General features: G+C 35.7%; 1 long non-coding RNA gene across 1 annotated transcript; it reads right to left on the reverse strand.

The window, feature by feature from the left end:
• Window positions 1-16,127: 16,127 nt before the first annotated feature.
• On the reverse strand, window positions 16,128-21,371 carry LOC311080472. Its single transcript, XR_014605599.1, has 4 exons — window positions 20,571-21,371; window positions 20,130-20,205; window positions 17,954-18,019; window positions 16,128-16,901 (listed from the first exon to the last, which is right to left on the reverse strand). It is a non-coding gene; the product is annotated as an uncharacterized lncRNA (long non-coding RNA).
• Window positions 21,372-23,227: the final 1,856 nt, after the last annotated feature.

Below are 23,227 nucleotides of genomic sequence, written 5' to 3' on the forward strand. Positions count from 1 at the left end.
CCACTATTTCCTGGATTACGGACTACCTGACAGACACAACTCAGAGTCCTGTCATCTCCAAAAATACTCGGATGACTCTGCAGTTGTTGGGTGTATTAACGGTGGAGATGAGACAGAGTACAGGGATCTGGTTGACCGCTTTGTGTTGTGGTCTGGGAAAAACCACCTCCTCCTAAACGTGACAAAGACGAAGGAGATGGTGGTGGACTTTAGGAGGACCAGGACAACAACACTAAACACCATTCACCTTCTGGGAGAGGAGGTGGAGGTGGTTGAGAATTTTAAATACCTGGGTGTGTACCTTGACAACAGACTAGATTGGAAGTACAACACTGAGGCCATCGTCAAGAAGGGCCAGAGTAGACTCTACTTCTTGAGGAAGCTTAGGTCTTTTAATGTATGCAGCAGGATGATGTATACGTTTTATCAGTCTGTTGTCGAAAGCGCAATTTTGCTGGAGACTCCTACAGCGCAATTTAGCTGGAGACTCCTACAACTCCGCTGTAGCAAGGTCCGTTACAGGAAGTCATTCCTACCACTGCCATAACAATACACAACAACTCTTCTTTGGGTAGGGATAGGAGATTGAGGAGACTGAATGACACGTGAATGATAAAGGACATCACATTATTGTTAACATTATACTCAACACTTTTAATATTTGCATGTGATACTAAACTGCACATCCTTGCGCACTGTTGCACTTGTGTATATATCTTATATTTGTAAATATATTTTATTTATTTTATTTTTAAAGGAAAATTTGTACATTACATTATATGTCAGTTTATGTAATATGTCTGGTCTGTATTCTGTGTCAATTTTGTTGCTGCAACACCGCAATTTCCCCTTGGGGATCAATAAAGTTTTTCTATTTCTATTTCTATTTCTATATTTAATATACACAGATTTTGTGGCTCATATAAGGTCCAGTTCTGGTCTATTTCTTTGCTCTTGGCTGACATGTGGCATTGATATGGCCTGCTTGTGGCCCAGGTCTGGCAAACAGGAGTGAGCCACCCAAGGGCCGTCATTCCACGCTGCATGTGGGGTTTTCCACATGTGCCAGATGTGGACCGGATCTGGGACGTCAAAATGTTGCTATGTGGGCAGTAGGTCCTGACACGTGTTGTCCAACTCCAATAGACTCAAGAATGTCTTTAAATGCCAATCCCAATGCATATTTTCCGTTATCTACATGTATATTAAAATCACTAACAATTAGGACTTTATCTGCAGCCAGTACTAACTCTGATAGAAAGTCAGCAAATTCGTTGATAAAGTCTGTAAAGTGCCCTGGTGGCCTGTATACAGTAGCCAGCACAAATCTCAAACGTGATTTATCATTTATACTATATATTGTTAAAATAGTCTAACGCCGTGGAACGAGCACACTCAGGCCCTTAAGAGAGCAGCCAGAAAAATGTAGCGCAACTGGAAGAAAACAAAACAAGAGGTATTTCGCATTTCATGGAAAGACAGTTCGATTGCATACAGAAAGGCCTTAAAAGCTGCTAGATCTGCTTATTTTTCAAACCTATTAGAAGAAAATAAACGAAACCCTAGGTATGCATTTGAAATTGTGGCTAAACTAACGAAAAATAAATCTTCAACCCCAGATGTTTCCAAGCAGCACAGCAGTAATGACTTTATGAACTTCTTCACTTATAAGATTGATAATATCAGGGAGAAAATTATAACTATGCAACCGTCTACTACAGTATCACATCAGGCAAAGCATTGTAGTGTCCTTGAAGAAAAATTTGATTCATTCGTTGCTATAGGAGAGGAAGAATTTACTAAACTCGTTAAATCATCTAAATAGACAAAACATGTATGTTAGACCCCATACCGACTAAGCTACTGAAAGAGATGCTTCCAGAGGTCATAGATCCTCTTCTTAATATCATTAATTCATCTTTGTCAGTAGGATATGTACCGAAAACTTTTAAGCTAGCTATGATTAAACCGCTTGTTAAAAAAACGCAACTTGATCCTACAGAATTAGTCAATTACAGGCCGATCTCGAATCTACCTTTTCTGTCAAAGATACTAGAAAAGGCAATATCTTCACAACTATGTTCATTTTTAGAAAGAAATGATATCTGTGAGGATTTTCAGTCAGGATTTAGACCGTACCATAGTACCGAGACAGCTCTCGTTAGAGTCACAAATGATTTGCTCCTATCATCCGACTGTGGTTGTATCTCGCTATTAGTGTTACTCGATCTAAGTGCTGCATTTGACACTATCGACCATAACATTCTTTTAAATAGACTCGAAAATTATGTTGGCATTAGTGGAATTGCACTAGCATGGTTTAAATCATACTTATCTGACCGTTATCAGTTTGTAGCAGTAAATGAAGAGATGTCTCATCGATCACAAGTTCAGTATGGCGTACCACAAGGCTCAGTACTAGGACCGCTGCTGTTCACTCTGTACATGCTACCATTAGGAGATATCATTAGGAAGCATGGCATTAGTTTTCACTGTTATGCTGATGATACTCAGCTCTATATTTCTTCACGCCCCGACGAAACTTACCATTTCACAAAATTAATGGAATGCATAGCTGATATAAAAAACTGGATGACTAGCAATTTTCTACTACTAAATTCTGAAAAAAACAGAGATTCTAATTATTGGACAAAACACGTCCTCACGTAATAACCTAGAATACTGTCTAACACTTGATGGCTGCTCTGTCAAGTCTTCGTTGTCGGTTAGGAACCTGGGTGTGCTATTTGATACCAATCTTTCATTTGAAAGTCATGTGTCTAGTATCTGTAAAACCGCATTCTTTCATCTTAAAAATATATCTAAATTACGTCATATGCTCTCAATGACAAATGCGGAACAATTAGTTCATGCGTTCATGACCTCAAGGCTAGATTATTGTAATGCTCTACTGGGTGGTTGCCCTGCACGCTTAATAAACAAATTACAGCTGGTCCAAGCAGCTCGAGTTCTTACCAGAACCAGGAAGTATGACCATATTAGCCCTGTTCTGTCAACACTGCATTGGCTCCATATTAAGCATCCATTTTGGCCCTTTGCATACCTTGTTTATTCGTGTAGCCTTCCCTCCGGAGAATAAATATGCACTTGCTTTGCAATTCATCCATTGGGTTATTATGCAATCAAACTAATCAAGAGTTCTAGACGGGTTCTTCTTAATTGTTTTCATGTTGCTGTTCTCATGATTGCTGTATGATATTTTTATAGACAACTATGCCTAGGGTCTTGAAGTTCTATCACACCACATGTAGCCACTTAAATGCATGCTTACTTGGCATATGTAACTCTTTAGGTATTTACAATACCACTGGTCACTATATGATAAAAGTGTGAAAATTAATCATAAGAAGAAGTTTATATTAGTTCAAGTTTGCTCTGTGTGGATGTATTGTTCTGTTCCAGTGAGGTTCTGTGACTAAACCTTGAAGGGAAAATATATCATCTATGGGGTCAAAGCCTGTTCTCCAATGGTATCTACTGAAGTCTTTTGTAGCGTATGGACAAACTCACGATGACTTGTCATTTTAAAATTCAGAAAAGCTTTTAACCATCGACCTCATCCATGTAAATCACCGCTTTGCGCCGATGAGTCTGAATCAAATCCCCCCCCTCTCACGGTACTCCAAGTCCAGATGGCTCGAAGATGCCATAACACCCACACACGAACATTCTTCGCATTTAACTCAGAATATAAGTGATTCAAAAGTGTATATGACATATTCCTGTATGCATGTATGTTTAGCCCCTTTTATTAGCCTAGTGTGACTTCCTAGTTGTGTTAGTTAAACTCTAAGTGCTTATTTTAAAGAATAAGAATGTATCTCTTATGTTTGTATCTTCCAGATATACCAATCTTGGTACCTAATTAAACCTCTCGGTGTGCCTAAGCTAAATATATGTAGTAGGTTATGATAAAATGTATTATACTGTGTTTACCATCAATTGGAGTAGAAATGACAAAATCTAACACCGTCATAAACCATGCAAATTAGGCCGTCAAGCGGAGACAAAGAAACTCTTTCCCGCTCAAAATGTCTTAATCCGATTGGTCTAACCACCCAAAAGAGGCGTGGACTTCGAACTCCTTAAAGAAGGATGCACACGCCATCATCGTTGTTTTTTTTTCTTGTGTTCTTGTTTGGTCTTGTCTTGTCTTTTGCTTTGTCTTCTCTCCTCTTCTTCAAGTTTATCCGCTCTCCGTTTTGTTTTATGTCTTGCCTCATTTAGTCTCGTGCTCATTCATTTCTACCTACGAGTGAAACGGACTTTAAACTGAGTTTCTGGCAACTCTTACAAGTAAACCGTTTGAACTTCCCGCGAACTACACAAGCTCCGGAAGAACCGAAAGAACGTTTCCAACTAACGGACACACCGAGAACAGACACTCACACACGTGCATTCCTGCTCAGCAACAAAGATCAATGCAAGTATTATCTTTATCTAGAGTTAAATGCGTTTAAGGTTGTCTGCCCTGCTTAAGGTGATTTGATTCTTTGCTGGTTCTCAAAGGTTCATTGTTTGTGATATGTTTGCCATTCTGTGATCTGCTTTTTCTGTCTTTATTTACTTTCGTTATACTATTCATATATATATATATATATATATATATATATATATATATATATATATATATATATATATATTCTTTGTTAAATGTAGTTGTATGTTTATAGTTTCATTTATTAAAAGCCCATTATACGCTTGATTGTCTCTGTTTGCTGCTCATAGAACAAAGCCTCTTAAATGTGTGATCTTAGCTACAAGCTTTATATTGTTGAGTAGCCTACAAGTTAGTAATCTTATAGAACAAGAAAGTTATTCTTCATGGCCAGAGGAATAGCCTTTCTTGAGAGTTTATAAGAAGAATCCTCCTTGAGAGTGGATAAGAAAATCGCAGAATTCGTTGGGCGGACGAACGAATTGTTCGATGTGACATTAATTTTGTAGGCATTCACAAATTTGATCTATAGCCCATCTGTATATTCATAATTGATTGTAATTCGTTGTGGTTAATTATCTATATATAGATATACAAATATACGGGCTATGTATTCCCTTTTTGGGCTATTTAAAATGTGTAGGTAATATGGCTCATAACCAGTATCATTAATTATTAATGATTAATTATTGATTATTAATTATACATTCCCCTCATTTGAGCTGATTTCGTTACACTTTGCAAGAGGCATATGTACCCCTCGGGTCCCAGCAATTTTTCACCAAGGTGGTAGGACCCAGCGATCCATTTCACCACTTTGCATACCTTGTTTATTCATGTAGCCTTCCAGAGAATAAATATGCACTTGCTTTGCAATTCATCCATTGGGTTATTATAGAATCAAACTAATCAAGAGTTCTAGACTTTGACAGGTTCTTCTTATTTGTTTTCATGTTGCTGTTCTCATGATTGCTGTATGAGATTTTTATAGACAACTATGCCTAGGGTCTTGAAGTTCTATCACACCACATGTAGCCACTTACATGTATGCTTACTTGGCATATGTAACTCTTTAGGTATTTACAACACCACTGGTCACTATATGATAAAAGTGTGAAAATGAATCGTAAGAAGAAGTTTATATTAGTTCAGGTTTGCTCTGTGTGAAAATTAATAATAAGTATAAGTTTATATTAGTTCAAGTTTGCTCTGTGTGGATGTATGTTCTGTTCCAGTGATGTTCTGTGACTAAACCTTGAAGGGAAAAGATATCACCCATGGGGTCAAAGCCTGTTCCCCAATGGTACTGTATCTGCTGAAGCCTTTGCAAGAGGCATATATACCCCTCGGGTCCCAGCAAGTTTTCACCAATGTGGTAGGACCCAGCAATCCTTTGCGCCACTTTGCATACCTTGTTTATTCGTGTAGCCTACCCTCCAGATAATAAATATGCACTTGCTTTGCAATTCATCCATTGGGTTACTATGGAATCAAACTAATCAAGAGTTCTAGACTTTGACAGGTTCTTCTTATTTGCTTTCATGTTGCTGTTCTCATGATTGCTGTATGAGATTTTTATAGACAACTATGCCTAGGGTCTTGAAATTCTATCACATCACATGTAGCCATTTACATGTATGCTTACTTGGTACATGTAACTCTTTAGGTATTTACAACACCACTGGTCACTATATGATAAAATTGTGAAAATTAATCATAAGAAGAAGTTTGTCTTATCTGAAGAAGTTTATCTGAGTCTGGTGTGATCCTTATAGTTCTGTGACAGTATAAGTCCTTGTTTTGTCTTTAATGTGTATGATTCTGTAATATTTATCCTTTCTTTTGTTTATTTTGAGTATATTGTAATTTGTGCTTTTCTTGGTTTTCGTTTTGTTACATTAGACTTAAATTGTTTCCTTTATTTACATTTTTGGTTTATTTTCTTTCTTTATGTGTTTTCTGTTTCTTTTTGTTTCTTTCTTTGTGAGCTGAGTGCTTCCTGAAGCGGGCTGGTTCTTTGCTGCACAGGCTTTACTTCACCAAGGGTTGTCATTATTGCTGTGTCATTATTTGCAGTGAATCTGGTGGGTGTGATTCTGATTGGTGTGGTGTCTCTTCTGTGTACCTGGTGCTGCCATACCAGCCCGTTCTTCAAATAGGAAGCCTCAGCTCTATTTTTGCTAGTTTTAAATGACTATGTTGACCAATTATTGTAACTTTAATAAAACCACCTACTTTTGTATGGAAACTTTTGTATGGAAACCACTTTCTAAGTGGAACGTACTTGTGTCCCTTTTATTTGGGTTGTTTTCCCCATTATTCCGGGGTGGTGTAGTAGTCACTACTAAGCATGCCACGTTTGCATTATGCTACATGGATATGTAGCATCTGGACCAATCAGACACACACAAATTATTCTTTATAGTTAATGAATAATCCAGCAAACTCACTCTCCAAACAAAGGTCTATGAAACTTCCCCCAAAACTAACATCCCAAATCAAGCTAACACACTGGCAGTACCCGGTGTCCTGTTACAGGACACATTAAGACTGATAAGTCTTTTTACGACCCCAAAGGGAATTTGCAGAGAGTTGTGAATCTCACTTAATTCTTGCTGAGAAGTAGAAATAAACCCTTTTAATCCTATATATTCAATATATAACCACTCAAGAAATGTATAAACTTGTATCTAATTTTCCCATTTCATGATTTTCCTTTTATGTGGTTTGGCCTATGTACTCTTTTAAACTCTTTTGGGTTAATGTTTCAGACTTGCATACTATGGTTAACCAAAATCATATGTGTGGCATGTTTAGTTTCTATAAACTCCAATCTTCGTCCCCCGTTAATTTACATTACATTTTGCTAACTTTGTGACGCATTAGTATTATAAGAATCTTGAAGATTCATTTGTTAAACATCCAATCAAATTACATGTTCAAAGGCCTGCTTGAACAAAGGGTCGTAAAGAAATTCCCTCCAAAGGGAACAACTTCTTATTGGCTCACAACCATCCAGAGGGTGTGACATCTTCACGCTTTAAAAATCATTGATCACAAGATCACCCCTCTTAGCCTCTTACTCTCTTAGTCCCTTTCTGAAATCCTGATGTGAAGATGATGCTGAACTAGAAGTTTTCTAAGGACCCCCACGCTTGTGCCAGGCTGCGGCCTTGTCTTTCCATTCACCAAAGATCCTCTGACTCCCACTAGTTCTCTCTCATCAAGACCACATCAGCAAAGATCAACTGGAGCCTAAACAAATTGCATCAGGACAGTTTAATTCAAATGGGCGAGACATGTATCAAACTTAGTCTCATTATTTGATAAATTAAGTATCCTTACCCCTTTTTAAGAAGGGCGTGTTAGAACTAAACTGATGGTTTGCTCAAGGCTGTTGATCTGCTGAATTTCAAACAATGCTATAACTTCTTGCTTTCCTGTATTCTGCTTCAGCTCTCTATTCCTTGGTAAACTGTATGCATGTATGTATGTGTATGTTAGAGTAGTTTAAGTGTTTAGTCTAGTTAATACAATCTTTTTCATGTCAAACGTAAAGTTATCATACTAATACAAGCTCATATACTGGAGTCCCAAATCATAGATTTTGACTACTTGCTCTTAGCAGTACTGTAAAGTAAGAAAGGCATTTCCCATACCCTGGAAATGTACATTTCTTAGAATTAATAAACAATAAACACTGAGTGTTCACGGGACAAACAGGTTAATTGATTGTAATATTAATTTACAACATTAAGTTAATTCTATTAACTCATCCAAATATTCATAATCAATTATAACAAGTTATTATTGATTATTAATATTTCTTTAGAGCTAATTTGCTACAGATATGACCAGACATGCACGGGTGAGTGACACATGTATGCAATTATTCCATGAAAACCATCCCGCTTGGTCTAAAATATAAATACTAGTGTGTCAGCATTAAGTGAAACTTATGGAAACTTGTTTCTGCCATGGAATCAAATCTAAAATTATGAACTTTTATCTTACAATTCTTTTTTCCTTAGAATTGTGAGTTTGTAACATAAAATTCAGACTTTTTGTGAGGAAAATGTTAGATCTATGTGATTAAAGTTTTCTTCATTTTTTTTAATTTATTTTTTTATTATTATTATTCTGTGGCAGAAAGAAGTTTCCATAACTGGAACATGAATTTACATTCACTGAAAACAAACAGTGAGCAATTTGACTCCTCTTTTTGAAAACACTGTAGTCATTAGTATTAAATTCATTAGAATAAGCAAAATTATCCATCACATTGCTATTCAATGTAAGAAAAATGACAGAATTTCCTACAAAACAAGAATTTGGTTGTATAAGATCCACCCTTGTAAGACATGAAAAGTTGTGTATTTAACTTTCTGAATCAGAGCAAATTATAAAAAAATGTGGATACAGTTTCCTTCTAATTTCCTCACAGTTAGAGGCAGCTGGACATCTTCTTGGATATGGGAAGATCTGTCTCTCTTTGGACAGCCAGTTCTGCCTATATCTGCCTGTCTCTATGGTCACAGTGTGATTGCTCAGTCTGTACCTCATCATTGTTATTCTTAATTTACAGTCTTTCACTGTACTGATATTTTGCTGTTGCATAATGTCTATTTAGGGCCAAAATTCTGTTGTTTCAGTCCAGTAAGTCAGATCATTTTCTTTTTGTGCTTTTATAATTTGGTTGGGCAGAATTTTGTGGATCAGCATGTCGTGTCCTGATGCTTGCTGTTGTTAGTTATATTAGATGTGGTAGTTTGTTTTTGCAGCTTCCGGACCATATGAATCAGGGGCATATCAGTATGGCATTCATTAACAGTCTCTCTCTCTATCTTTCTCTCTCTCTGTCTCCATCTCCAGGTTTCTCTGATAAATGGCTTGTCGCTGGCTAAGCGCAGGCAGTGATAGATGGCAGAGAGCCTCCCTCTCTCTCTCTCTCTCTCTCTCTCTCTCTCTCTCTCTCTCTCTCTCTCTCTCTCTCTCTAAGAGTATTGGCTTTCTTATTGGCTTTCTGTCCACTTAGTGTTTCCTCCAGCCGCTTCAATCGGAGATTCTCCAGTCGCGCGGCACTTGAGCAGATTTACATAGCAGTAATTTACCCTGAGTGCGCAGTAAACAGCTCAGATTTACTGCTGCTCACTGGATTACACTTCAACACTCATTAGATTCCCTCCAGGATGAGCAAACCAAGATCTTATTTATAAACGGAGCAGAAGAGAGTAAGAAAATAGGCCAACAGAAAGATGAGAGCAAACAGACTACATTTCATCAGCTGAGGGAAGAGAATTGAAGAAGAGAAACCATGTAATAAAGACATGTTAAAAATGAGATGCTGGTTTAATCTAATTGTCTGACATCATATTCAGGGCTGGACTGACACACAGTTTCAGCTTTTCTGCATTTGCTGTGAGTTTGGGTCTCCATTTAATTATTACATTCATTTGGAATCGCGATGTGCAGCAGGTTCACATTATTTGCACATTCTTATAATTTTGAACATGTTTGTTTTACCAGATGTCTAGTATTTTATTATTATTATTATTATTTATTTATATATTTATTTGCTATGGGGCATTTTTTATTCATTATAAAATCTACCATAAAAAATGTAACTCATGTATATGTGATGCATCTCACCTGATCACAAATGTGAACACAAAATAACTAAACAAACTTAACGTAAACAGCAGTATTATCTTTGAATATATATATATATATATATATATATATATATATATATATATATATATATATATATATATATATATATTTATTTATTTATTATTTTTTTTTTGCTGTGACTTGTTTATTTATTTTGTATAAAAATATCAATAGAATCCTCAATTGTTTGTATCAAACAAACAATAGATCCTGAAGTCAGTTCAGTTCAGCATCACTGAAGAGATTGTGGTGTTTTATGGATTGTGGATTTTCTCTCTTTTTATTGTTTGATTAGCATTTATAATGACAGCAGATAAATTTGGATGCTGTCACTTTAAGACCGGCTGCATAGATCCATTATAGTTGTGCATTGTTCTTTCTCAATTTTTCAGTTCTTTCTCAACTGTTTACTGTGTTAGGAAAGTTACTTTGGAAATGTAATAGGTTACAGATTACAAGTTACCCTATTTAAAATGTAATAAGTAGTGTAACTATTTCAATTACTTTATTAATGTAACTGATTACATTTGATTACTTTTCTAAATTACTAAAAAATGTTTTCAACTGTTAATCATTTTCAAACATTTAAACCAGGCAGGGTTAACATTACAGTAGTACTCAACACTTTCAAAATCCTTAATCACTTGAATTAAGATTATAATAATTTAATTTTAAAGCACAGCCACCACAACATAAGACTTTAGCACCTCTTTTTACTTTGAGATCATTCTGAGGTTAAATGCAGATTTAAAATCATAACTCATAATCATAATCAAGAAATAGTTTATTATTATTATTATTATTAAAAAAAAAAATAAAAAAAAAAAACTGACGTTACAGAGTTACAGAGCCTGTGAATCAATTATGTCCCAGTGTTTCCAGCAGGAAATTGTAAGTTAAAATAATCCAGAAATGGCTGCCAGACCGTATAAAATCTCTGGGTTGAACCCCATGTGTTTTAACTTCTCAAGTTTCAAGTGTGCCATAACATCCTCAACCCAGCGCCTGTGTGTGGGAAATATATCTGACTTCCAATTACACAAAATAAGACCTCTGGCTAATAGAGATGAAAACGCAATGACGTCTGATTGTGCACCAGATATCGCCATCCCAGCAGGGGTCACACCAAATATTGCGATTTCAGGAGCAGGGCTTATCTCTCTGTCACAGATGTAAGAAAAAGTATCAAAAATTAAAGACCAAAACTGTATTAACTTTGGGCAAGCCCAGAACATAACAAAGCCGGAGCCTGACAGCATCGGGAGCAAGTCAGGTCGACATCTGGATATATCCTGGCAAGCCTACTCCTAGATAGATGAAGCCTGTGGAGCACCTTAAACTGAAGCAAACCGTGTCTAATACAAATCAAAGTTGAATGTATTCTCTTAATTGCGCTTTGCCAGGAGAAATAGTTTAATAGCTATAATACTGTTTTTGAACTCAAAAATCTTTGAGTAGCTATGACAGGAAACACTGGCATCTAACAATGCCTTGGAAAAAAACAGGTCATCTTAATGTAGGCAAAACATATTTGCACTAAAATGTTATATTTCCGCCCTTTTAATGATTTCTGCATGAAATGATTTTTAAATTTCAAGCATTTTTATCACTTGCCACGGTGGCAACTCTGAGACAGGTTGTAGCCTAAAGCAAATTCAAACAAGAGAGCCAATCAAAAGCATCAGAATAGCCTTTAAAGGGCAGGAGGCATTGTGCACATCAAAAACAGGCAAAGCAACACATTAATATTATTCAACATATCCTAGCTTTTGACAGAAAATATTCAGATGTAACCCACTTTGTAATCATTAACATTTTCATAAGTAACATTAAAGGGCACCTATTATGCAAAATTCACTTTTACATGGTGTTTGAACATAAATGTGTGTTGGCAGTGTGTGTACACAACCACCCTATAATGATAAAAATCCACCCAGTGCTTTTTTTATAATCCCCATAAATCATAAGCACTGTCTCAGAACAAGCTGTTCTCAGATTCGGGGCAATGTGACGTCACTTTGCACAGGCCCCTCCCATAACTGTTGATTGACACTACAATTTGAGCATAGACCCGCCCTGAGTGAGCTGGACACAGAGTCCGCCATTGTTTCGACGCTTGAGCAGCTGTAGACAAGAATGTCTCCTAAGCGATTGAGGTGTTTTGTTGTTGGATGTAAGAATAAACATAGCAGTCTTCATTTACTCTCGTTGTTACTTGAGGATGGATCAGTACCAACTGTTCGTGATCCAGCTTATGGTCTCCTGAGCGATAGGCCTAACGTTACTGATCATGGCAGAAATGAAAGTGAGAGCACGCACTTTATGACAGCTCATCGAGTCTTTTTACGGATATAAGGTTTACCAGTTTATTAAGCACCGACTGAAAAGGTGTGTATATATTTGTTTACTGTTAGTTGTAAGGAGTGTTTTGTGTACTTCGCTGTGTATGTTGATGATAATGAAAGGGAGAGAGAGAAAGAGTTTATGGATAAGACTTTAATGCTCACTTCTTTTACTGTGTTTATTTAGCTGCTCTTACTGTGATTCTCTGGAGTAAAACTGTTGCTTCATCTTTTGTGTGATGTACAATAAACTTCACTGAACTCATCAGTATATTTTGGTCATCATTCGGACAGGGTCTGCTACATAGAGGTGGGCACAAATACATCAAAAACTATTTTGTTACAAACTACAAATACTGGCTCATGAAATGTAACAAAATAAAATACAAAATACTGATGTAAAAAATGTATTTAAATAAAATACAAGTAATTAGCATTTTGAAAATACAAAAATACTCCCACAATAATCTTAAAGGGTTAGTTCACCCAAAAATGAAAATTCTGTCAGTAATTACTCACCCTCATGTTGTTCCAACCCCGTAAGACCTTAGTTCATCTTCGGAACACAAATTAAGATATTTTTGATGAAATCTGAGAGCTGGATCACTCCTCCATAAGGCATAAGGCATTATAACTTGCTGGCCCAGAAAATGTATTAAAGACATCGTTAATATAGTCCAAGTGACTACAGTGGCTCAAATCTTAAGTTTATAAAGCGATAAGAATACTTTTTGTGCGCAAAAAAAGAGAGACTTTATTCCACTATTAATTTCCTTCTCTCTGGGCCTTGAGTTATTTCACATAGTGTTTTAGCGCAGCGCGTCTGTGTTGCACGTCACACGCATCCCACACATGACCAGCGTCGGCCAATAGTGAGCCTACGTGTGACGTGCAACACAGATGCGCTGCGCAGTTATACTACGTGAAAAAACTCGAGGCCCAGAGAGAAGGAAATGAAAAGTGGAATAAAGTCGTTATTTTTGTGTTTTTTTGCGCACAAAAAGTATTCTCGTCGCTTTATAAACTTAAGATTGAGCCATTGTAGTCACTTGGACTATATTAACGATGTCTTTAATACATTTTTTGGGCCAGCAAGTTATAATGTCTTAGAAGCCTATGGAGGAGTGAGACAGCTCTCAGATTTAATCAAAAATATCTTAATTTGTGTTCCGAAGATGAACGAAGGTCTTACAGGGTTGGAACAACATGAGGGTGAGTAATTACTGACATAATTTGCATTTTTGGGTGAACTAAACCTTTAATGCCGTTTTTAAGAGGAGCAGCGCCACTTCTTCTCCTGTGTTCAAAACTCATTCACTTCTTGGAGGGAGCCCGGTCTACAGGGTGTCACGTGATTTTCGTGCATCTAACCTGGACATTGCCATTGCCAACATCAGACCGAAAATATGGCAAAATCATTTACTATGGTGATAAGCATATGGTGATTTTTCTTAAGTATTTAAGTATTTGAAATACTCTAAATACACTCCCTCAAAATATTTTGTTACAAACTACATTTTATTTTTTCCACACCTGCAAAATACAAATTACAAAATACACTAAAGTAATTAAATACGTATTTAAAATACATTTAATTGAAATACTGCCCATGTCTGCTGCTACAGCAGGCTTGTATTAATAGTGGATAAAAGCAGATGACAAATAAGTTATCTCCATACAGCATATATTCTCTGGCTCTGTAGGCATTATTGTCCGACTCCGAGTCGAAATGAACACCGCAACTCAGAGTTTCTGTTCTGATATTATCAGATGAGATTGCCCCCTGTGTTGTGCAGCAGCAGTTCATTTGCATTTAAAGGGATACACACTAAAACAGCGCGTTTTTCTGAGCCCCAAAAAATGACAATTTAAACATGCTGTAAAAAAAAAATCTGTTGGGTATTTTGAGCTAAAATTCACATACATACTCTGGGGACATCAGAGACTTATTTTACATCTTGTGAAAAGAGTCATAATAGGTGCCCTTTAATTACAATTTTTTTCTCAGTAAGAGAGAATTTCCCCGCTTTTATCCAAACCAACTTACAAATGAGGAAAGCAATAGAAGCAATTAAACTAACAATAGGACAACAGTATGCAAGTGCTGTGACCCTTCCCAATTTAGTCTTACGCAGTACACAAAAAAATAAAAAAAGATATAGAAAAGAAAGTGTTAGTATTAATGAATCAAGTATTGCTGAAAAAGATACATCTTCAGCCGTTTCTTGAAAATGACAACGGACTCAGCACCTCGGGTTGAGTTCGGCAGGTCTTCCACCAGCAGGGAACAGTCCAGGTGAATGTCTTTGAAAATTATTCTGTGCCTCTTTGAGATGACACCACGAGGCATCATTAACTTGCAGAACGCAAGCTTCTGAATGGCACGTAAGTGTGGAGTAATGAGTTTAGGTAAAAGGGAGCAGAGTCAGGGGTTGTTTGTAGGCAAGCATCAGTGCCTTGGATTTGATGCGAGAGGCAATTGGTGCAGTTTTATAAGGAGAGGTGTGACGTGTGCTCTCTTCAGCTTGTTAAAGACCAATCTAGCTGCAGAATTCTGGATCAGTTGCAGTTTTGACAGTGCATGCTGGAAGGCCTGCCAAGAGAGCATTACTATAGTCTAGTCTGGATAGAACAAGAGCTTGGACAAGGAGTTGTGTAGCATGTTCTGATAGGAAGGGCCTGATCCTCCAAATTTTGTATAAGGCAAATCTGCAGGGCCAGGCAGTTCTAGCAAAGTGGTCTGTGAAGTTCAATTGATCATCAATTACAACTCCAATGTTCCTGGCTGACCTTGATGGAGTTATGAATGAACCTAGCTGAATGGAGAAGTTTTGGTGTAGTGTTGTGTTGGCTGGGACCACAAGCAGGTCGACAAGATGGCCGCCACGGAGCAGGCACGACAGCAGCGGTGTCTGCCATTTAAACAGGCTACGAGGTTTATCATATCACCTACATCTACTCAGTTGAACAATAGATGGATGATTACTGCCGTAATAATTGCATGTTTGATAATTGTTCAAACACGGCATGCAATCCTATCTTCTTTTTCTCATCAAACAACCAGACTAACGAATGGTTTGACACAACCCATACCGAAGAGCCTAGATAGGGCTTTCTTCTGTATAGATATACTGTAAATACGGTAACACTTTACGGTAAGGGTACATGAATTACCATGAATTCATGTATAAATTCATGCATGAATTATGCATTCATTCATGCATTAATATCTCATGAATCATCAGGAACTAACACGAGTTCAACGTTTTTCATTCATGACTTCATAGATGAACAACACCTTAATTAAAACATTAACTAAGAGGAGTACATCATCATGAATTATGATTTAGTACGCATGATCATGATGTTTTCTTTGTTCACAGTTATGCCACCATTAATATCACATTGTTCATCAGTGTTTCAAAGGACCTAGTCAACACTTTAGTTGAGGGGCCACACACATGATGAAGTCATTGATAGATAATGCTTAGTTAATGATGACTACTGTATTGGACAGACCCCAAAATAGACCAATCACAGCTCATAGCACACAAATTCTGTTGACATTCAAATACAGTAGTCATCATTAACTAAGCATTATCTATCAATGACTTCATCATGTGTGTGGCCCCTCAACTACACTCTCAGAAAAAAAGGTACAATTTTGTACCAAAGAAGGTACAAACCCTTGTCACTGGGGCGGTACCTTTTACTGGTACAAAATTGTACCTTAATATAGAGGAACAAATTTGTTCCATTCCAGTTTGTACCTTAAAGGACATGATTTGTACCATGGGCAAACCAAAATGTACCTTTTGTTTTTAAAAACTTGTTGGTACAATATTGTACCTTTTATCAAAGGTACAAATTTGATCTCTTAAGGTACCGCCCCAGTGACAAGCCCCTTTGTACCTTAACTGTGTCAAATTTGTTCCTACGAGAAAGGCTATTTTTCTATTGAATAACAAGCACATTCAACAACTGAATCAAAAAGGCATCAATTTAATAATTTCTGTAAATACATATCAAATTCATATGAACATTTGAATACTTTCATTCCAACTTACAGTAAAGTATATCTTTGTGTAAATACATCAAAGATTTCACAATACAATAAAGACTTAGCAAAATTAACAGAATATCACTTCTTTAAAAAGATTTGAAAGAATTTAAAATGCAAAAATGTTACAGTACATAAAATATATTTTCTTATCTACAACAAAGCTAGACTTGTTTTTTTCCCCCCACTTTTCACACAATACCCTTGCATTTATTTAACTTTTTAAAACACCATCATCCAACCCGAACTGCTCGGCAATTTCAGATCCCTCCATTTTTACACTGCTGAAGATTCTCCTCTCACTGAAGACACGTCCAGTCAAGACGTTCCCAAGATCTGCACAGTGAGTTGAGATAGCCGGTTCTTCCTGAACATAATGAAGAATCAATATTAGTAAAGACAGATGTAAATTTATTAAATTTATACTTCCAATGACAAGCTCAAATTTCACTTCTAGACTTAAAGGGATAGTTCACCTAGAACTGAAAATTCTGTCATTTACTCGCCCTCAAGTTTTTCCAAATCTGTTAACTTGAACAAAAAAGATATTTTGAGAATCGAAAATTAAACAGTTGATGGGGCCCCATTAACTTCCATAGAATATTTTTCATACTATGGAAGTCAATGGGGCCCCATTGACTGTTTCATTTTTTGGGTGAACTACACATCCTTCAACATCTCGTTTGGCATCCATGTAATGTGCTTCTATAACGGATTTCAGCTTAGCCAACCTCAAATTAACAACCTCAAAAACCTCAACCTGAAAATTATTTTGTTAATTACTCACCCTCATGTCATTTCACACCTGTAAGACCTTTGTTCATCTTCGGAACACAAATGAAGATATTTTTAATGAAATTCTGAGAGCTTTCTGTCCTTCCATTGGGAGCAATGCAACTAACACATTCAAGGCCCAGAACGATAGGAAAGACATCATTGAAGTAATCCATGTGACTCCAGTGGTTTAACCAATTTTATGAAGCGATGCAGGTGCTTTGTTTTAGCAAAAAAACACAATTTAACACTTTATTTATTAGGGGGAGCACTACGACGCATGCGAATTGTGTTGACTCAAGACCGGGTGTTGTTCCATGAATGTGCTTTAGATAATATTATTTTGTAAATATAGAGGTAAATTATGCTTCTTTTTTTTTTTTGGCAAAACAAAGCTTACATCGCTTCATAAAATTGAGGTTAAACCACTGGAGTCACTTGGATTAGTTTAATGGTGTCTTTACTACCTTTCTGGGGCTTGAATGTTTTAGTTGCGTAGGCTACCAATGGAGGAACAGAAAGCTCTTGGATTTCATCAAAAATATCTTCATTTGTGTTCCGAAGATAAACGATGGTCTTACAGGTTCGGAATGACATGAGGGTGTATAATTAATGACAGAATTAAAAAAAATTACTGAACTATACCTTTAAGAAATCCTGGAAACACCTTAAATCAACCACAGCATGCATTCGGTCCATTTTCTGGAATAACTGAAATGCAGATAAGAAAACAATTTTCACACACAAAAAAACTTTCTGCATTTTTACATTTCCCACAAAGTTTTAAATGATTCACTTAAAGCTTCATATAAAATACCCAGAAAAGTAAAATGTTAAACTAATCCATTTGAATTGAGAAGTTTGGTAAAAAATGTCTGAAGAGACTACCGCTTAGTATAATAAACAGATTAAATTTAGGATTTTATTCACATTTAAACATTGAACAAACAGAAGCTCAACCGCACTTGCTTTGACAAGCGAGAACAAACCTCAGTGGTTCTTGCGGAAGCTCAAGCGTGCTGCAAAACACATGAGAATGAACATCATCGGTTTTCGCACGTTTAGCAAACATGATTGAGCTTCTGTTTACTGCAACTGATGTGTGAATTGATGTATATTTTTATGTGAATAAAAGCCTAAATTAAATCTGTTCATCATATAAAATGATTGTATCTCTACAGAAAAACTTGGACTAAACTGCTCAATTCAAATTATTTTACGATCTCTTTATTATGGTAGCATTCAGGTATCAAAAGACATTTTGAAATTTAATATGCAAAATGGCAATGTAATATATAAAATGGCAATGTTCTTATTTAAATTTACATTTTCCATACCATATGTGCAATGTTTGGGGCAAAGTGACAATTCAAATTCAATAATATAATTAAATTAGCCATCTCCTACACTTGTTTTAACATATACCGGTAATTTAAACATATTACAAAATGATTAGAGATGTTTAAAGGCACAATTCACCAAAAATTAAAAAAACTCTGTCATTAATTATTCACTCTCATGTTGTTCCAAACCTGTAAGACTTTCGTTCATCTTTGGAACACAAATGAAGATCTTTTTAATGAAATCTGAGAGCTTTCTGTCCCCCCATTGACAGTCCATGCAACTAAAACTTTGATGCTTCAAAAAGTTCATAAAGAGATCGTAAGACCAATCCTTTTGAATCGAGCAGTTTACCGTAGTTCAAATTTTCATAAGACATGATCGCTTTATATGATGAACAGATTTCAGAAGCTCAACCGAACATGCTTGACACGTGAGAACAAACCTCTTTCTCAAACGTGCTGCGCAACACACGAGAATGAACCTCATTTGTTTTCGCATGTCAAGGGAACATGCTAGAGCTTCCTTTTACCGTATTATCTGATGTGAATTGATGAATAAAAGCCTAAATTCAACCTGTTCATCATACAGCACAAATTTTAGACTAAAACACTCAATTCATATGGATTAGTTTTACAATCACTTTAGGAACTTTTTAAAGCATCAAAGTGGTAGTTGCTTAGCTGTCTATGGGGGGTCAGAAAGCTCGTAATTGATGAAAGAATTTTCATTTTTGGGTGAACTAATTAACCCTTTAACATGTTCAACGTAAAATTGTAGCAAAATGATAATTTAAATGCTATTTTCCTTAATTGCATTTACACTCACAGTTAAGACACTTATGATTGCATTTTTATTAAATACCCGCGATGAACGTGGCAAAATTCAATCTGGATTTAAAAAAAGGATTCCAAGATGATCTTTGCATCAAGTGCCTTAACTTTGAGTGTAAAAGCAACTAGGAAAAATAACCTAAATTATAGTTTTGCTATAATATTTGCTTGAACATTTTAAACATCTAATTTCTGTAATACATTTCATTTTCTATTTTTGAACTTAAAAAAAATTCAATGTATGTTTTAATTTTATGTTAAAGCTAGTGTAGTAATGCAAATTATTATATTATTGATTTTGAATATTTTTTTGCTCCAGATGTTGCACATATCATATAGAAAATGTAAATATAAATAGCCTACAGAAATACATTGCCATTTTACACATTACATTTCATATTGACATTTGGTACCGGTATGCTAACGTTACCATACTTTGTGAGTGTCAGAGTTTTAGGTGAATATACTTTCAGTTAAGTGACCGAAATCTTTCAGAGTTCATTTGAAGTGCAGTTACTGTGCTTTATCAAGATTGACATCACTCTGTCATTATGGCAAACATTTTGTCTTAGAAATATTCAACCTCATCAGAAAAAAGAATATCATAAGATTAAGAAACTCAAATAACACATTGTACTGATACTTGCCTCACAGCTGAGGACGCAGGAAGACTTTCAGATGACCAGCACTGACAGTTTACCATGCAGTTTACCCCATCATGATCTAAAAATCAAAGACACATTAGCTGAGTATATGACATCGCATTCAAAAACAGAACGAGTGATCAACTATTTTATCTGCGCACTGTTCGTTGGCGCTCAATCACGTTGTTCCAAAACCGCATTGTGGACTAATGTAAAGTAGGCTACACCAGCATGGCACCTCTGGTTGAGCATTCATTTACAACAATAATGTTTTAAATGTGAACTTACGACACAGAAACTCAATTGCTTTAAAAATTATGCAGACGGCTATCACTGACTGGATTCGTACAAATAAGCTATTTAACGTTACACTCGCTATTATCATGTTGAGTAGCTGTAACGTTTTATACATTTTATTTGGTTAAACATAAACATAAAACCCACCTTTGAATTTCCTCTTCTCTTCGTCTTATAATTCGAGTCCAGCCACTAAAGTACTTCTGACGAGGGCGGAGGCCATGGCTTGTGGTGGTGCTCCGTGCTCGTAATCTGCTTCCCGAAGTTCCCGCTCTCCGGTCTATTTGAAAATGCAGTAACGGCTGCAGCAACCTTGGGCAATAAGTTTCATGTCGCCTAATAGCAAAGTTAACATTTAACAGTTAACGTTATGGTGGATAATGGAGAACAAACGCCATATATTGTACACGTGATGACTTAATAATAGTCAATAATTGCATTAAAAAAATTAAAAAGTGTAACGTTATAACTTACAAGTCAAATGGCTAAAAAGCATTTGGAGCAAAGCAACTCGCTAAAATAACGTTAAGTGGCTGAAACATTTATATTTTAGACTTGTGAACTAAATATATACATAAATTATAAGAACTCACCTTTAAATTTCGTCTTCTTCAAGTTTGATAAAATAATCTCGACCGCACTGCAGCCGTGTAGCTGCTTCCCGCTGTCAGTTCGGAAATTTCCGTGGCTGAAGCGATTTCGACCAATCAGTGTCTTGTTGCTATGCAAAATACTCAACACAGCAACCAATCATGAATGAAATAGTAATTTGGTCCATAACTGTACCCTTGATGTGAGAACAATTATGTACCTTCATTTCAATTGTACCTTAACAGGTACCAAACAGTATCATCAGTGGTCTTTCCTGTACCATTAAAGGTACTATTATTGAAAAGGTACAAAACTGTTCTTTGAGGAACATTATTTGTACCACCGTGTACCTTTTTTTCTGAGAGTGTAAAGTGTTGACTACGTCCTTTGAAACATTGATGAACAATGTGATATTAATGGTGGCATAACTGTGAACAAAGAAAACATCATGCGTAATAAATCATAATTCATGATGATGTACTCCTCTTAGTTAATGTTTTAATTAAGGTGTTGTTCATCTATGAAGTCATGAATGAAAAACGTTGAACTTGTGTTAGTTCCTGATGATTCATGAGATATTAATGCATGAATGAATGCATAATTCATGCATGAATTTATACATGAATTCATGATAATTCATTTACCCTTACCGTAAAGTGTTATATATACGAATAATAATAATATTAATAATAATAATAATAATAAATTAAGATATAAATCAATATAATTCGTTGTAAATTAAATATTTTAAACACTAATACAAAAAGGTAATAATAATTGACTGTATAATAGTCCTAACGTTCATGCATGAACTGTCATTCAGACTGACTATCTAACAACCAGAGAACAGAGAACATCAGAGATATTAAAATACATACTCTTCTGAGTTTTATGATGTAGGCCTTTTTTTATTAAAATGTATTAGCCTATAATTTATATCTCAAGGATGCGCGCTTGTGCGTGGTGCACTCAGTCATGTTGAGAGGGAAACACGCATTATATTATTAGGCTAGTCTATTCAGAAATAGTGTAAAAGACTTGTAAATAAAATACAACATTAACATTATAAACACTATTAATAACATATAGGCTATGCGTATTTTACTTCCCTTTACTGGCTAGCCAAATCCTTAAATGAATGGTATCAGAAAACAACAAGAAATGAAAAATAAGTAACCACTTATAATAATAAAAAAAATACATAGCCTATAAAAATAGCCCATTGTGCCCTTTATTACAAACAACCTTTAGCCTATTTTAAACGCCAAGCCTAAACGAATTTATTTGAATCGAAACTGAAACTATACCGCAAAGTTGGGTTTGCGCATCTTTCGTTCGGTCCAAAGTTTAATAATGAACAGGAATTAATAATAATTTAATAATGAACCAGCTGCGATGTCAAGTTAACGCCAGAAGTGAACCGATGTTGTTAAAGCGCGATTCGCCGGCGCCATCACTTGGATTTGTTCCTCAGCTGGGGAAATAACTTAATACTTTATCGTTTCATACTCTGTCATTCGAAACAGTAAAATGTATATTTTTATTTGTGTACATTCAAAATGACTACAAAATGTCATGCCTTTGAAAAAGAAAGAAAACAACATGATGCGGACGTGTACTTTATCCAAGAGCTGTTGTAAAGCCTATAAATCTGTTACAGTAATTTCCTATTATCTATGCAAAAGCTGCTTTGCAACCATATTGTTAAAAGCGCTATATAAATGAAGGCGACTTGTATGGGCTGAAATATGTGCCACCAGAAACTGAATTTGAATCGATTTTATTTGAATTTGAATTGCTAAACTTGAATAATTGCATTGGAAAACTGAATTTGAATCACATAATTTGAAATTGTATTGTTTAATTTGAATAATTGCATTGAAAAACTGAATCTGAATTGTATAATTTGAAATTGAATTTATTTGTTTGGAACTGAAGTCCAATACAATTTGATCCTCACTGAAAATTCAACTCTCTATATATCCTCACATTCAGTTCTCACAATTCAGATTCAGATCACCAAATTCAATTTCAAGTTACTGTGACAGACATCCGGGTAGTTGGAGGATGAAGGAAGAGCAACTTGACTTGACTAGAAATCGAATATTCAAGCTGTTTATTAAATTTTCTACCTCAGAACGAAAAACGTTTTAGAAATATTGTTTATAAAACGAAAAAGCAACTCTTTTCTAATTTTCTACTTTAAATATTAA

Source organism: Abramis brama (genome assembly GCF_963993115.1).
Source record: "Abramis brama genome assembly, chromosome: 3".
In the NCBI taxonomy this organism is placed as follows: Eukaryota; Metazoa; Chordata; class Actinopteri; order Cypriniformes; family Leuciscidae; genus Abramis; species Abramis brama.